We start from the raw sequence: 8927 nt of genomic DNA, 5'->3' as shown, positions 1-8927 counted from the left end.
TGTGCATGTAGAAAAATAAATATTTCAGTGAATATTGGTACAAATTATGGAGCACAGTGATACACTTGGAAAAACATCCAGTATCAATCTTGTGAATGTGGGAAGATGTTTCATGGAGTACTCTGGTATCCAACAAGCAACATGGAAAAACACTTCAGTGAATTTAAATAGAACTTGATATTGCAATAAATACAACCCTAAGTCCAAATGTATTTGAAAAATGCATCATACATATGTTACTCTTCATTGTCTCAAAACTTAGCAAGCAATTTCCACTGCCTGGGTATGGGTAATTCTCCTTTTGTATTGGCCATCATTGTCTTGGTAGCAGGGTCCACTCAGTAATAGCCGCAAACAGATACCTGTCCTTTGTAGTGCTATGGTATTGCTCTAGTAATTCCACTGCCTCAGACTTGAGAAGCAGCACAGTGCTGCCTGAGCCAACCGTGTTGGGACAAAGGTCAGAAGCAGCTGGCATTCCTGGCTCCCACCCCTCTCCTGAGTGTGGGAAAAGTCCTTGTGCTGTGTGGGGGCTTTGCTAACTCATGCCCATTCCTTGTAACCAGCTAAAATTACCTTCTCTGGTGCTACATGTGCCTCTCCCAGCTATCTGCCAATCTCCACAGCCGTAGGCCTGACTCATCTGCCTCTGAAGGTGAACTCTGTGAACCAGAAGGCCTAACTGCTGGAGTCTCTTCCTCCTCCCCATCCTGGTACACACTCTGGGCAGCAGTGTGGCTGGAAGGGAGAGAGCTCAGCAAGAGAACCTGTGGCCCCCAGCCTAGATCTTTTCTTAAAAAGAGCACTGAATGTTTGCTATTTTCTGATATAATCATATATTGTGTTGTCTTGTTTATGCCCATCACATAAGGTAGATATACATAATTATTCTTAACAACTTTATGGTATTCCATCAAACAAATGCACTAGCTGGTTTAGCCATTTCTGGCTGTTTCAATTTGTTTCTAGTGTGCCAATTTATCAAACAGCACAGTCGTGGATGGACTTGCACACATTTGCTTGCATACACATGCAAACAAGTCTCTGTAACACACACCTAGAAGTGGAATTGGAATTTTAATAGATACTACTGTATTTACCAAGCATTCAGAAGCTTGTTTTAAAAATTGTCTAACAGGTACTTAAAGGAACAGGGATTTGTTGATTGCTTGTAACCTAGGGTCCAGAAGTCAGCAGCTGTGGGCTGGTACAGCTCAGTGGTGATTTCAGGGACCAGCCCCAATCCTGTTAAATCTTCATTCCAGTGAATCTTACCTCAGGGATCCAAGAAGGTAAGTGCACCTGAGGCATCATTACAGCCAGAAGACAGAAAATAAACAAGGGAAAGGCCATAGGGAAGTGCAAGCTGGGCCTGTTCCTTTTTAAAGCCTGCCGAAAGCTTACTCAGAGTTATCTTTTCACTCCATTGATTAGAACTGAGCCATGGTTAGTCACTTTCTCATCACTAGGACAAAATACCAGACACTCACAGTTTACAGGAATAAAGTTTTATTTTGCCTTGTGGTTTGTGGGGATTCGGTCCATGTTCAATAGGCTCCAAGACAGGAATAGCATGGTGGAGGAAAGTTATAGCAACTGTAGCAGCAAGAAGCAGAGAGGAGCTGGAGAAGAGGTACCCTTCCAGGTCACAGCCCCAGTGACTTACCTCCAGCGAAGCCCACCTCCTAATAGCACATGAACTTATCCAAGGATGAATCCACTGACACGTATAGCACCCTCGTGATCCAGTTAATGCCTAAAAGCTCCACCTCTGAACATGAGACTTTTGGGGGATATTCTAGATTGAAACTATAATGGCTACCCTCCAACCAACAACATGGCGAAGTGTGGAGGGAGATGAGACCTTTGGTGGGCTTTGGTTGACCACATTGGTAACCAACCTTTCGAAGTGGTTGTACAAATTCACCTTTCCACCACAGATACCAGCTTTCCTACACCACTCCCAGAAATTTCTCTTATTCACCAATCTGGTGAGCAAAATTCAGGGTCATTTTTTAAGTCTTAACACTGCTTAACTTCTACTCAAGATAGAATTTTATCAGATAGTCGTTAGACCATTGAGTTCCCTCTCGTATGAAGTACAAGACCATTTTTTTCTCATTTCTTTCTTCGGTTGCTTGTCTTTCTTGTATGGATTTGGAGAATTACTCTGAGTGATATCTTTAAGTCAAACACTACCTTTTAGCTTTGTTTCACGTGTGCTTTTCATTACATAATTCTCTTGATTTGGTGCTCAATTAATCTACTCGGGCACTTTTAAAAATATTTCTTTATAAAAGTTTCCTATTTTAAAAATGTCGAAGATTTGCTTTTAATGGTTTTAAATTCATCTTAGTCTTTTTTCGCTTTTTTGTTGAATACACAAATGGTGGGGTTTGTTTGCCAGACCCATACATGCTTTTAACATATTTTGATGATTTTCACAAGTCAGCCATAACCCTATTTGCCCAAGTATTGGAGGGCGATCAATCCTGAGACTGCCTAGAAAGGGGGATGGTGAAGGCTAAAGAAAGACAATAGAAACTTGTGTAACTTCAAAGTACACAGGAGCCCGGGAGGTCGGTGCCTCCAAGGGGGAAAAGACAAAGACTCTGAGTTGGCCACTGTTTACTGGGTTCATACAATGATTGGAGGGAGCATGGGTTGACTCATGGGGTGGCAGGAGTCCTGTGCTGATGAGGATCTTAGGTCCATGAGGATCTTAGGTTGAAAAGGACAGTGGGATGGGCAAAACATTCTTAAATAGTAGGTGGGCCAAGTTCGGCTGATAAGGAGTTTGCCCCTCCCCAGGTAGAAGCTTTCTCTTTTTTATTACTCCTCAATTTTCAAAGCAGGATGAACTTTCACCTAGGATGTCTTCAGTTGATGTAATCTTACCCTTGAGCATGACAGTATCACAAAACTATTGACATCTCAGCTGTGACCAGAGGCAAAACAGAGTTATGTTTTCCTACCTGGCTTGTAGGCAAGAAGACTAGGCCTCAGACAGCTCTAATCATATATAGGATCTTTCTTTCCTATGTTGAGGTCAAATCTTTACTGGTCCATACTTTACCCTGCACAAAAAGGCAATCCAAACTTCCTGGACGGCAGCCACAGCGTTTCTCTACTATCTGTTAAAACACAAGCAAAACCTTTTTCCTATGGTATTAATTGTATTGAGCCATTTTACCTTTTAGTTAAGATATCCTTTCACAACACTTGTGTCTAGAGCATGTCTATAGATTTGTCCTTGTGCCAATGGAGTTCTGATGGAATATACTTACTTTCCACAAGTGGATTTAAGAGAAAAAAAATTTTAAATGAAAGTGACAAGATCTACTTGAGTTTATAGAAGTAACTGTGTTCCCTCTTTCTGTTTTAAAAGTTGTGTGTTAAAGTTTGATGAGCACATTTGACAGTTGTTTGTCCTCAGGGGTTATATGGGATAAAATTCTAATGTTTGCCTTAAAATGATATATTTGGGATAAAAGAGCTGTATGTATTTGTTTAGAACCACCAGAAACACATTGATTTTAATCTTGTAAATTACTGGGTCTGTGCGTGGCTGCTGGCACCTTTGGAGAGTCTTTGAGCCTGGGCCCTCTATGAGAAGCAGCCCCACCTCTTCTGGGCCCCACCTATGCCAGGCCCAAGGCTGGGAACCTGGGGCACCTCATTATTTCCCAGATGAGAATTACTGGAAGTTCTAGAAATGTTAGTTACTACCTTGGCTTGCAGACATACATTGTCAGCAAAGATGTCCCATTTTACCACAATTAAAACATTTAACATTTTACCATTACTATTAGTACCTTGTTTTGTAAGAGTCAGCACAGCTTGAGGTAATACAGACCCTCTGTGAGTTTCTGAACTGATATCCTGACTAGCCTTAATGCAACTATTTATACCTTTAGAGGCTCGCACAGTGGCCAGAGTCTGGGTAGTGTTATCATAAGCAAGTTGGAGAAAAGTGTGTTGGCTGCTATAGCATAAGGAATTTGTCTGTGCACAGCTTCCTGTGGTCCGGTCACAAACTGTGTATAAGCTTCTCTCTGCCCTTGTAAGATGCTAAGAAAAGACTAGACAGGGGCCCTGTCCTTGGGCACAGTAAGCTGAGCTCTTTTTATTTATTTTATTTATTTTTTATTTACCTAGCATTCATGATTTTATTTCATGCTGTCACCTTCTTGTGTCTTCAAAATTCACTTTCATGTCAGTATGCTGAATTACACCATCAACTGACCTGTAAGTAAGGACTAATTTAGTAAGCACAGTTCTAGAATAAACATATTCAGTACATGCAGTTGATCAAGACAAAGCTCTTTCGTGGGAGTTCAGAACAAAATGAAGTGAGAAGTGGTGTGATCTGTCATTCTCTGCAGAGTTCTGTGGCATGAGCCATACAAAACAAACTTCTCATCTTGAGCTTGACGTTCTATTAGTTTTGATATGGCACATGCTCCCAAGGAGGCTGCACATAGAAACAATTCCAGCACAGAATTCTAGGCATTCTGTGCCAAAGTTGGCTGAATAGTTTTTCTAGTCTCAAAGTCTGCTTGAGCAAAACTATGTGAGATGCTGGAGGTTTAGCTCAGTGGTAGTGTGCATGCTGTAAGCTCTGGATTCAATCACTGCTACCAAAAACACCGAGTCTGATGTCTGCCTCTTAGCTGATAGTACTGAAAATTAGAACAGAATGAGTCAGTGCAACACAGATTTTTCCCATCAAAGATTAAATGAGATGTTATAGTGAAAGACTTTTGTAAAGAGCTACAGTAACTAGATAAATGCAATGTAGGTTACTGATCATTTAACATCGATATCAAGACAATAGTGACCTATAAATGAGAGTCTGTCACCTTTCACTGAAGCATAGCTCTGGCATGCTTGCATATTCCAGCCTGATCCATTTTTTTCCCAGTAAGCCAAGACCTAATGAGCACAAACACTCAGAACACTAAGGCAGCTGTACTAGACTAACCAGTACATGCTCACATGGCAAAAAGAGCTCCATTTTCATTGACAGTTGCAGAAGTCCATCCAACATTGAAGCCATGATAGTCTAAATTTGGTATATTTGGACACCAGTCTTAAGTTCCCACTCCTTAATTATGGATTCAGAGCAGATAGTAAGTACGTGGTGAAAATATTTGTTAAAGCATGACATTGATTTCTTGTTCATGAGTGTGAAGAACCTGTTTCGTATCTTGTATCATCCTTGTAAGAGGTCGCATGTCTATAAAACTTGATCCTGTAGTAAGCATGCCATGTTAGGTATCATACACCATAGAGTAAATCTGTGTCTCCTGGTCCTCCCTGGGTGTTGTGGAAGACTTGTAATGTGGAACAAACACCTTTCTGTTTCATTTTCCTGTCATCATCTTCATCCTTAGCTTCAATATGTGTTCTCTTTCAAATCTTCAAGAGACTGAAGCAGCTTCTTTCTAAAATTCCCTCTTATCTGCTTGCATTCTAATTCTCCATAGGGGCGTTTTTCCTTCCTCCTTGGTACATTGCACTTGGACTTTCTTTTCACCTCATGGAAGAGTTTTTGCATGATGTTATCACTGCTTCTTGTGCTGGTGTCTCAAGCTCTTTTGATTATATGTCCTGTTTGCTCAAAAGCCACATGGGTATACTGCAATCATTGGGCTACATCTGCCAACTATCTCATTCCAAAAAACACTTCTGCAGTTGTATCAGCCCTATCACCTTGTCTGTTTCTGTCAGCCTGACCCATAGCTTGCTCTGGTTGATGAATATTAAGATGTAGGTACTGACTAGGGGACGGACAGGAGTGGGTAAGATGTGTCACGCCATTAGACATTAAAAAATAAGCCTCCACAACAGAATCTAACATCCTCAAAGTATATGGCCCTTGGGCTCCATTATTCATTACACCCTGTTTTAATTCCTTTAATAACTGAGAGTCAAAAGCTTGATGTTCAGCTGTGAGCTGATTTGGGTTATCTGTGTCAGGTCTACAGACCACTGGAAAACAACAAGGACCAAGAATTTCTCCCTGCTTGGCTGCTTTTTGAACTGCTGCCTGGTAGTTAGACATGGAAGGCAAGAGCATTTCTGATTTACATGGCCTGAAGGCACCAGCCCTGGAGTTTCTTCATCAGCCCTATTTACCATTAGTTCTTCCCTGATTATTGGGGGAGCGCTTGGAGTTTCTATCTTTTCATGTATCAATCCTTCTCCATGTTGTAATTTATGACTCTCTTTTCTATCTGGTTTTTCTTTTTCTCTACCTTTATCTTCCTGGATTTGCTCTGGCATTGGCACTCCAGGTGGCGTGAGGTGTAAGGGCCTTAAAATAGATCTTACTAATCCCCAAGAGGAGAACGTTGCTGTGATACTATTTCACCCCTTCCGTGAGCTCTTTTTAAACTATCATGAATCCTACCCCAGTCTTCTAAATTTAAGGTTCCCACCTGTGGAAACCAAGGTTGACCCTAACAATCCCATGCACTATTTTAGGTAAGGGCCAGTACTGACTTGAGCTCCAGCCTGTTCAATTATGCAGCTAACGCAAGAGTTGAATGTAATTTCGCTGCTCTGCTCTACAGTGATTCTTCCCCATTATCCAGCTACAGAAACTTTCTGCAGCGCCAAGTGCTTCTACCTTTCACCTTCTCTTTGGGCGTCTTCCAAGTTCATCCTGTGAATCCTCTCACCACCAATCACACTATGCACCCTCTCCTCCACTCGAGTGGAATCTTCCCTCACAGGCCTTCATGCTCCCACGTGTGGGTGCCAAGTATCAGAGGGCGATCGATCCTCTGACTTCCCAGAAAGGGGGATGGTGAGGGTTAAGAAAGAAAGACAATAGAGACCTGTGTAAGTCTAAAGTATATGGGGGGCCCAGAGATCGGTGCCTCAGGGTGGGCAAAGACAATGGCACTCTCAGTGCCACTATTTAGTGGGTTCATTGGAAAATTGGCGGGAGCATGGGCTGACTCACGGTGGCAGTAGTTCTATGTTGATGGGGACCTTAGGTCCATGAGGACCTTAGGTTGAAAAGGACAGCAGAGTAGGCAAAACATTTCTACAATAGTAGATGGGACAAATTAGGCTGATAAGGAATTTTCCCCTCCCCAGATGAATGAAGCCTCTTTTTTATTACTACTCAATTCTCAAAGAATCAGGATGTCTTCAGCTGATGTAATCTTTCCCTTGAGCATGACAGTATCACGGAACCACTGAGGGCTCAACCTGTAACCAGAGGCAAAATGAAGTTATGTTTCCACATGCCATAGCCCCCTTGCATGCAAGAAAACTAGGCCTCAGACCATCCTGATCATAATTTAGTTATAAAATGATTGTTCCCCCAAATTTGGTAGAATGTCTCATGACACTCATGTCCTTCCCATCACCTTCCTCATCTCCAAAAATGTCTTTTTGTTTTCTCCTTTGTTTAACTCATTTATTTATGTTTTATGTTTCTCATAAAGAGAAACCATGAAGTATGTAATTTTCTGTGTCTAGATTACATTGCTCAGAATTATGCTTTCAAGTTCCATCAATTTTTCCTACAAATGACATAATTTCACTCTTCTTTATGAATGAATAGTATTCATATATATATATATATGGCATTTTCTTTATCCATTTATCTGTCCTGGAGCACTAGACTGTTTCCACAGCTTATCTATTATGAGTTGTGCTGCTATAGGCACGGATATGCACGTTTCACTATAGTATTATGTCCTTTACTCTTTTGGGAATATACCCAAGAGAGGTATGGCTGGTCAACAGAATTTCTATTTTAAATTTTGAAAAATTGGCATACTGATTTCCATGGTGGATTCTGATAGTATATTTTTGGAATTTTTTAAACCTTTCAGCCAATGTGTGTCTTTTTTGTCGTTGTTTTCATAAAATTTATTGATACATTTTAGGTATACAATATAATGACATTTGTCATTGGGAATCTATACCTTTATATGATGTATCTTATTTTTCCCCCATTCCCCTGCCCTCCCATCAACGCTCCAACCCTTTTCCCTTCATTTTGTTGATTTTCTTCTAGTTGTTTTGAATATCGTTTGTTTCTTCCTTTCATTCATCTTTGTGGTTTGATGGTTTATTGTACTGACAATGTTTGATTCTTTCCTACTTCTCATTTGCATATCTGTTCTTCTTTTGGGTCTTATTCTTTCATACGCACTCATTTTGGTGAATATTTTTCTATCTCTTTGGCCATAGGATTCCCATATGTATCTTTTGTAATGCTGGTGTAGAGATCATAAATTCCCTTAGTATATGCTTGTCTTAGATTTTATTTCTCTTTAAATTCTGAAGAATAACCTTGATGGATATAAAAGTCTTGGTTGGCAGTGATTTTCTTTCAGATTGGAAGCTCATCATTCCATATCCTCCTGGCCTTTCAGGTTTATGCTGAGAAATCTGATGTTAATCTGATTGGTTTGCCTTTAAACGCAACTCAGCACTTCTCTCTTACAAATTTTAATATTATTTCCTTATGCAGTACTTTTGATAGTTTGTCTATACCATATGATAAAGAAATTTTTTCTGGCCATATCTATTTGGGGTTCTAAAGGCCTCCTATACCTGAATATGTGTGTCTTTCCTAAGATTTGAGACATTTTCTGTTATTATTTCATTGAGTATGTTTTCTATGCCCTCAACCATTATTTCTTCTTCTTTAGGTATGCCAGTTATACAGACATTTGATCTTTTAATGGCATCCCACAGATCCTGGATGCACTTGCGCTCCCTCTCTCTCTCTCTCTCTCTCTCTCTCTCTCTCTCTCTCTCTTTCATTAAGTTTATTGGTACATGTTAGGTACAATATGATGACATTCATCACTGGGAATTTGTACCTTTACATGATATATCTTGGTTCTTATTTTCTCTCTCTCTCTCTCTCTCTCTCTCTCTCTCTCTCTTTCATT

The 8927-nt window shown here is 40.4% G+C and overlaps 1 pseudogene; it reads left to right on the top strand.

Annotated features, from left to right (window-relative positions):
* Nucleotides 1-1270: 1270 nt before the first annotated feature.
* The window catches only part of LOC104858254, a 12108-nt pseudogene continuing 4451 nt past the window's right edge, over nucleotides 1271-8927 (top strand).

This window comes from Fukomys damarensis, unplaced genomic scaffold, assembly GCF_012274545.1.
Source record: "Fukomys damarensis isolate Sample0158 unplaced genomic scaffold, DMR_v1.0_HiC HiC_scaffold_32, whole genome shotgun sequence".
NCBI classification, from domain to species: Eukaryota; Metazoa; Chordata; class Mammalia; order Rodentia; family Bathyergidae; genus Fukomys; species Fukomys damarensis.
Note: the sequence above shows the minus strand (reverse complement) of the source record. Positions and strands in the feature narration are given on the sequence as shown.